This window comes from Pinus tabuliformis, chromosome 1_1, assembly GCF_031772625.1.
Source record: "Pinus tabuliformis cultivar Carrire ecotype Pingquan chromosome 1_1, CPIR1, whole genome shotgun sequence".
Classification (NCBI taxonomy): Eukaryota; Viridiplantae; Streptophyta; class Pinopsida; order Pinales; family Pinaceae; genus Pinus; species Pinus tabuliformis.
In genome coordinates, this window is record NC_142297.1 from 597,053,562 (window position 1) to 597,059,952 (window position 6,391).

Here is a 6,391-nt window from a genome sequence, read left to right on the forward strand (position 1 = left end):
GGATAGGAGGTCTCATCACAATTCGGCCTACCATGATCATAGGATATAGTGGAGTGACATTACCACTTTTGGTCACCAAGCCAGGGTAATGGCCTTTGGTCTCTAAGTCAAAGGACAAGAGGTCTCATCACGAGTCAGCTTGTTCACATTATTAGCTCTAGTGAATGGCATTATTATTAACTTGTTACCACACCATAACAATGGAATTCTATAAATATTTTGATAAAAAATAATATAAAAGCAAGTTATGAATCTTTCCTAGTAAATGGGACGATGGCATCTAAATGGGTTAAAAAGGAAACCTTGTCGAGGCTATGGACACCTGCTGGAAGCAGAGGACATGCTTGTGGTATTAAAGTAAATTTAAAGATTACAATTTATGTTTCCTATTTTGTATCCTCAAAATTAATGAAGGAAATGACGTTAGCTTTATTATGGAAATTTATAAATCCCTCCTAGAAAGTGGTGATGATTGGTTTTCCATGAGTAATTCTTTATAATTCTACATCGCAAGGATACAATTTTTCGGAAATTCAGCGTTCTAACTAATTTATTTTATTTTTTTCTCTCTAATGATATACTTGATGCAACTATTGTTTCCATCCATCTATTATTCGTAGAAATATCTGCATGCATTTATTTTGCTTGAACCTTCCATGTATTATAATAATTAGAGTTATCATTACATCTCATGATTAATAAATATCTCAATGATTCTCTCACATGTCACAAATACCCTCCGCTTTCTATTTTTATTTTTTATGGTTACCCTGTTACTCTTCATTAATATCACCTTATCCTCTAATCGTGTCAAATGTGCCAACCTATTAAAAACTAATAAACAGCCACATACAACCTTCAATTCAATTTGGGGGGCAAGATGACACTGATATATGATTTTTTATTAAAAATTTTAAAATATCATTACATGTCATGATCACTGAGTCTTTATACTATGTGCATAATTATTGTTTGTATATATTTTGAATTTTGTTGTTTCTAGCTGCAAAAATGTGTCCTATCGAACAGTAAAAATAGGCGGTCATTCGGTCCGATGTGAACCTACACAATTACAGGCCTTGGAGCAGGTGTTCAACATTTTGATCCAAGTTGGATATAGGGAATACTTTGAACGATCATAGGGCTTTGATAACAAAGTAGCATTATAATTCACAAGGAATCTCAACAATGGCATAGTAATGGTAAGAAACACACACATACAAGTGAGTGAAGGTGCAATAGCGGAAGTAATAAGTCTTCTGACAGAGGGAGAAAAATGGTGCGAGATACAAACTTCGCTCCAAAACATAGCCCTCTTGTTTCTGAAGACTAATGAAGAATTGGTTAGGAATGGAAAGAGGTATAAGCCCAATTCATTACCGGAACCATGGAAAGAAGTAGAAGGTATCATCCAGTGATATATTACCTGTGATGAAAGGTATGATGTGGTGAGGGGATGTCATCTCAAATTAATGGCATCCCTAAGGCAAAAGGTAACTCTAAACCTTCCCTACTTTCTCAATTCATTGTTGCATGAGACCGCTACTAGGTTGAGAAGATCTAAAGACTAAGTCTCAGTCGTCAGTCACCACAGAATTGTCAGATTATTAATCATAATAAATCAACCTCAACGGACTTGGGAAGGGTTCCTTAGAAACCCTAACACTGGCCAAGACATTCCTTTAGGAAATGAAAGAGTTATTGAAACATCCGAGAATGTTTCATTTAGTAATGAGCAGCTATAAAAAGGCAATGAGGATAATTCAAATGAAATTTTAATGATAGAAGATACTCCACGGGGAACTGCAAAAAATTTAAAACCTCAAGAACTCAGTAAAGCAAAGAAAAGAATGGAATATGTTTTAGCTTCACCAACCAATAAAATAAGAAGGTCAGCCATGATAGTTAAGCAAGGTAAGAGTTCTTTGAATCCTCTTGAGTAGTTACCGAAAGGAAATTCGACCCAAGATTTCTCTAATGCAGAAGAGATACACTAGGAATCCTTTAGAGAAAAATCAAATCAAGATTTACCAACCCCAAAACAGACAAAACAGGAAATATAAATAACTCAAGCATTAGAAGGGTTAGAGAGTTTATTGGAAGCTGTGAATTTAGGAGAAGCAATGACCAATTCAGTGGAAGAACCTGTAGCTCATCCTAAAAAGCATTTTGACAAGGGGACTTCACCTAATTCACCAGTTGCAACCCCTCTTGTTAATTCTTTAGCTACTGCTACTTTGGAATCAAATGAAAACCCTGAATCTATTCCTTTCCAAGAGTGTTCTAGATATTTTGTTGCTACTATATTGGAGCCCTCCTCTATGGAAGATATGGCTCAACAATCCCTCCTTGACGATCTGGTTGGTGAAGGCTGAAATGGTGGTACTGATTTTTCAATTGAATCTTAGGTTAATATTCCTAACAAAGACTTAAAGTAAAATCTACAACTGATGTAATGACAATGGAAGTTGATAATTCATTGACTGGCCCTTTGACAGTCGAATCTGCTCAGGAGATTATTAATGAAAAATCCGAGATAATAGTTTATTTTTCTTCTCATTTTTCTGCAGCAACCTTGGCCAGCAGCTTTGTTTAGAAGACTACAAGTGCCAGTGTTGTGAGAAATAAAGAAAAAGGTAAATTTCATGAGGAGATTGATAAATAGAAAGAAGAAAATAAGAAATTTCGAAGGAAGATACATCATCTAACAAATTAGCTGCATGGCAATCAGAAGTTTCATAAAGGTCATGTGAGGAAGCTTAGAAGAAAGAAGGAAACTCAAGAGATTGAAACCCAGAATGATCTCACACTTATCTCTAATGAAGCAAGTACCCAGGCAGACTAAAGTAGGAACTTAGACTGATTCAAAGATACAGATGATTGATGTTCCTCCTAGTCTCATTGAAGTATAAACTCAAATAGATCCACCATATAACCTTATTGATAGAGGAGTACAAACAGAGGATGTGCCTCTTTATACTCCCTTAATTGTAGAGGCATCCATTAAAGTCTTGTAAAAAACTATGGAAAGTATTATAGCGGCTACAACCACCCTCCAAAATTTTGCCTTTGCCTCGTTTTGGAGCCTCCCTACCAACCTTTCACAGCACCTTGTCTTGCTTCGTCAAGTACACAAGCTTCAGTGTTTTGCTTGCATAAAGACAGCTTGTCGATCATAGCTTGATCCATTCCCCTCACAGGCTATTCACCAGGACTTGGTCCAGTTGCAGGCTAAGCAGCTCCCCAAAGAAATTGTGCATTTATGGAGGGAAACCAGCCTTTCCTCCAAAAATTGTGCAATCCTTTTTGGTAGCCTGCTGGGCTCCAAGATTGAGCAATTCTTCCAGTCAACACTCCTAGCAGGATTTGCACAATTTTCCCCAATAGGGTTGCTCAGCCCAGAATTTGCGCAAATATGGGCAGCAATCAGCTACTCTGCCCAGAAAGTGTGCAAACCTATTAGGCAGTTAGCCCAGCTCCCAGAAAGAAATGCACATTTTTCTCAAGCAGATGAGAAACTACATGCATGAGCAGTCTGGTTGACCAGTTCCACCGAGGACCAAGGAAACTTGACTTGCATGCATGCATGACTTGCGTTTTATCGGAATAGAAAACTGCAACATGAAAAAGGCATCCCTTGATTCACGAAGCTATTTTTAGCAGTTGGGGGTAACATGCAAGGTTGTTTTAGAAACTTCCCTCCAAGTGTCACTTTTTCCTAGATTTGTGGCATGCACGTCATGAGTCCAAAATTATTTATTCGATGCATCATAGCTCATTATTTTACATTGATCTTGGAGCTTTGACATCCCACAACACATATAGGACTCTTCGACACATTCAGCTCTGCTATTCACGGTAAGTGGCCTCAACTTGTCTTTTCCAACATTTCTGTCACTTTTTGTGTATTCACTTGTGCGAGTGTTGTTTACTTGATTATTTGAACGCTTGTTGTCGTTTACATTTATACTAACTTTTTCTAGCTCTGTTTCCATTTTAGTTTCTATCTCACTGTTGTCGCATGCATGAAACTGTTTTGCACGAACGTTCATCGATCCGGAAAATCGCTTCACCCACATGCGTGTTGATCTATTCACTGAATATTTCATTCATGTTTTCATGCATTATCAATCAGTTATGCTATCACTTAGTGTCGCCATGCATTCATAGTCTTATTTTCTTTCAGTTGCCCGTCAACGAGTTGGGCCAACCTTGGCCCCGGCTCTGCCTTCACTGAGACAACATTCCGCAATCTGGGGAAGGAAGGCTCTTCCTTCCCCCCCAGAAATGCGCATTTCTTCCCAGCACTGTCCTCCAAGACTGTTTTGCACATTTATGAGGGACAGTGACTGCTAGCCCAGAAAATTACGCAATGCAGTCCCTGAGCCAGCAGTCACTCCTAACTGGAATTAAGCATTGCACAATACCAATAGCCAGCAGCTAGTCTGGATTGCACATTGCGTAGATCCAGTAGCTAGTCTTGCCTCCCAGACATCCCATAATTCTTTTTGTGCAATTCTGGCACCCAGTAACCCAACCTCCGAGAAGAAATTGTGCAATCTTGCTCATCATTTTCCCAGGTATGTGTTGTGTCATTCCCCGAATTTGCTTTTTTTTTGCTAACAGGTTTCTTGTCATGCATATTGCTTGTTTCCAGATGTTTTAGGTGTTCATCTGTCTCAATGGCTTCAAAGAGAACATGATCACAGGGCACAGGTGGAATTGCAGCTGGAGCAGTAGTTGAGCGAGTGTCCTCTAATCTGTCGATCTATGAAGATACAAAGTTGTATCTAGACAAGGACATCAAATTGAAGTGGCAAGAGGTTATTGAAACATTTGCATGCACTTTTGGGGAAGACCTCGAAGACCGTCAGTTGTACGTGAACATTGAAATGGTTGGCTTGTATCGGATTGCATGCAGATACCTGTGTTCCATGTGCGAACGTCATACACTGGATCATCTCTCACACTAATCCCGAGACAATGACCCTGAGCAGTGTTAGTGGGACGAATCTTGTGACCTTCTGGGCATGAAATTGTGATGAGATGTACCAGATGTTAGAGCCCATGACTGTCATGAAGACTCCATTCAGCGTACCCAACAGCAGTGCTAACTCCAGAGACATTTTGAAGGACTGAGTAGAGGAGCCAGCTCGATTTAGGATGGAACCCAACCAGATCTACAAGATGAAGATACTGAGGAAGGCGTACCAATACTTGGTCATATTTGCATGTCGACTGTATGGCTAAGCAAGCACTGAAACCTTTCCACAAAGTTGGGTCATCGCACTGGACCAACTGGATAAAAGGAAAACCATGTAACTGGTGTGGAGCACTTGGAAGGTAGCTTTTTGACAAGCAATCTAGTGGTTTTCAATAATATTTTAACCTTTTCCTGCATTATGAGTCTAAAATTTAAGGTTTGGATAAATTGTGTGAAAATGGTCAAACGAAGCTCAATCACTAATATTTCATGTTTTCTATGCAGAAGGACACGGAATAGGGAATCATCGAGTAAAAACAGAAGCGAAGGGAACTAACTGTTTCTCATCGACAGAACCGATGCGGACAAGATCAAGTAAAATTAGAGCCAATAGTCCAGAAAAGAACGCAGGATACCGAGACGGAGAACGCAAGAAAGGAAAAGAAGAACTGAACGATTAGCGAATCCCCAGGACATCTTCGATCCTGAGGAATCGCTGCTTTAAGCTTATCTTTTGTTCTAGATATCTCCTGTCATTTCTGTTATATAAAGGTACCACCCATCGAGCGTGGGGACGACTTTTGTTGTAATTACAAGCTTCAGAACAACTTGAACCTTGATTTTGTTAAGACCTGATTTTGTATACTTTTGTTAATGCAATCATATAAAGGATTTGGTGTTCATTCGTTTCTGCATCTGAAGTAACTTTAAGCAGTGTACCATTGGTAGCCAAGGGCCACTCCAACGGTCACTTGCTGTTGTATCATAACGGTGATTTGTGTGGTTTTACTTATTTCTCTTGTTTCAGTAATCCGATATATCCTTTATATGATAGACTATGCTTTCCTGATTAATATCCGAATCTGAATAAGTTCTTTAACCCCACACTCTGTATTACACAAAGTGAATCTATTCGAATTGTATCCATTTCTATAGCAAGATATTGGTATGAATGTTATCATCAATGGATTCATATAAAATAAGTATTTGCGAGGCTTGAAGATAATATCACTTTGTTTCAGAAACATAATCACATCATACATTACTCTCGGATTGCTACTGTAGTCTAGAACGTATACATACATTTGGGTTTTCTGTTCCAATTTATATGATTGATGTTTCCTGTTTATGATAGTTTGTTGTTCCATTTAATTACTGCTGTTCCATTTGATTACTGTTGTTCCATTT

General features: G+C 38.6%; 1 pseudogene; it reads left to right on the forward strand.

The window, feature by feature from the left end:
• The first annotated feature begins 273 nt into the window (after positions 1-273).
• The window catches only part of LOC149214682 (disease resistance protein RUN1-like), a 132,614-nt pseudogene continuing 126,496 nt past the window's right edge, over positions 274-6,391 (forward strand).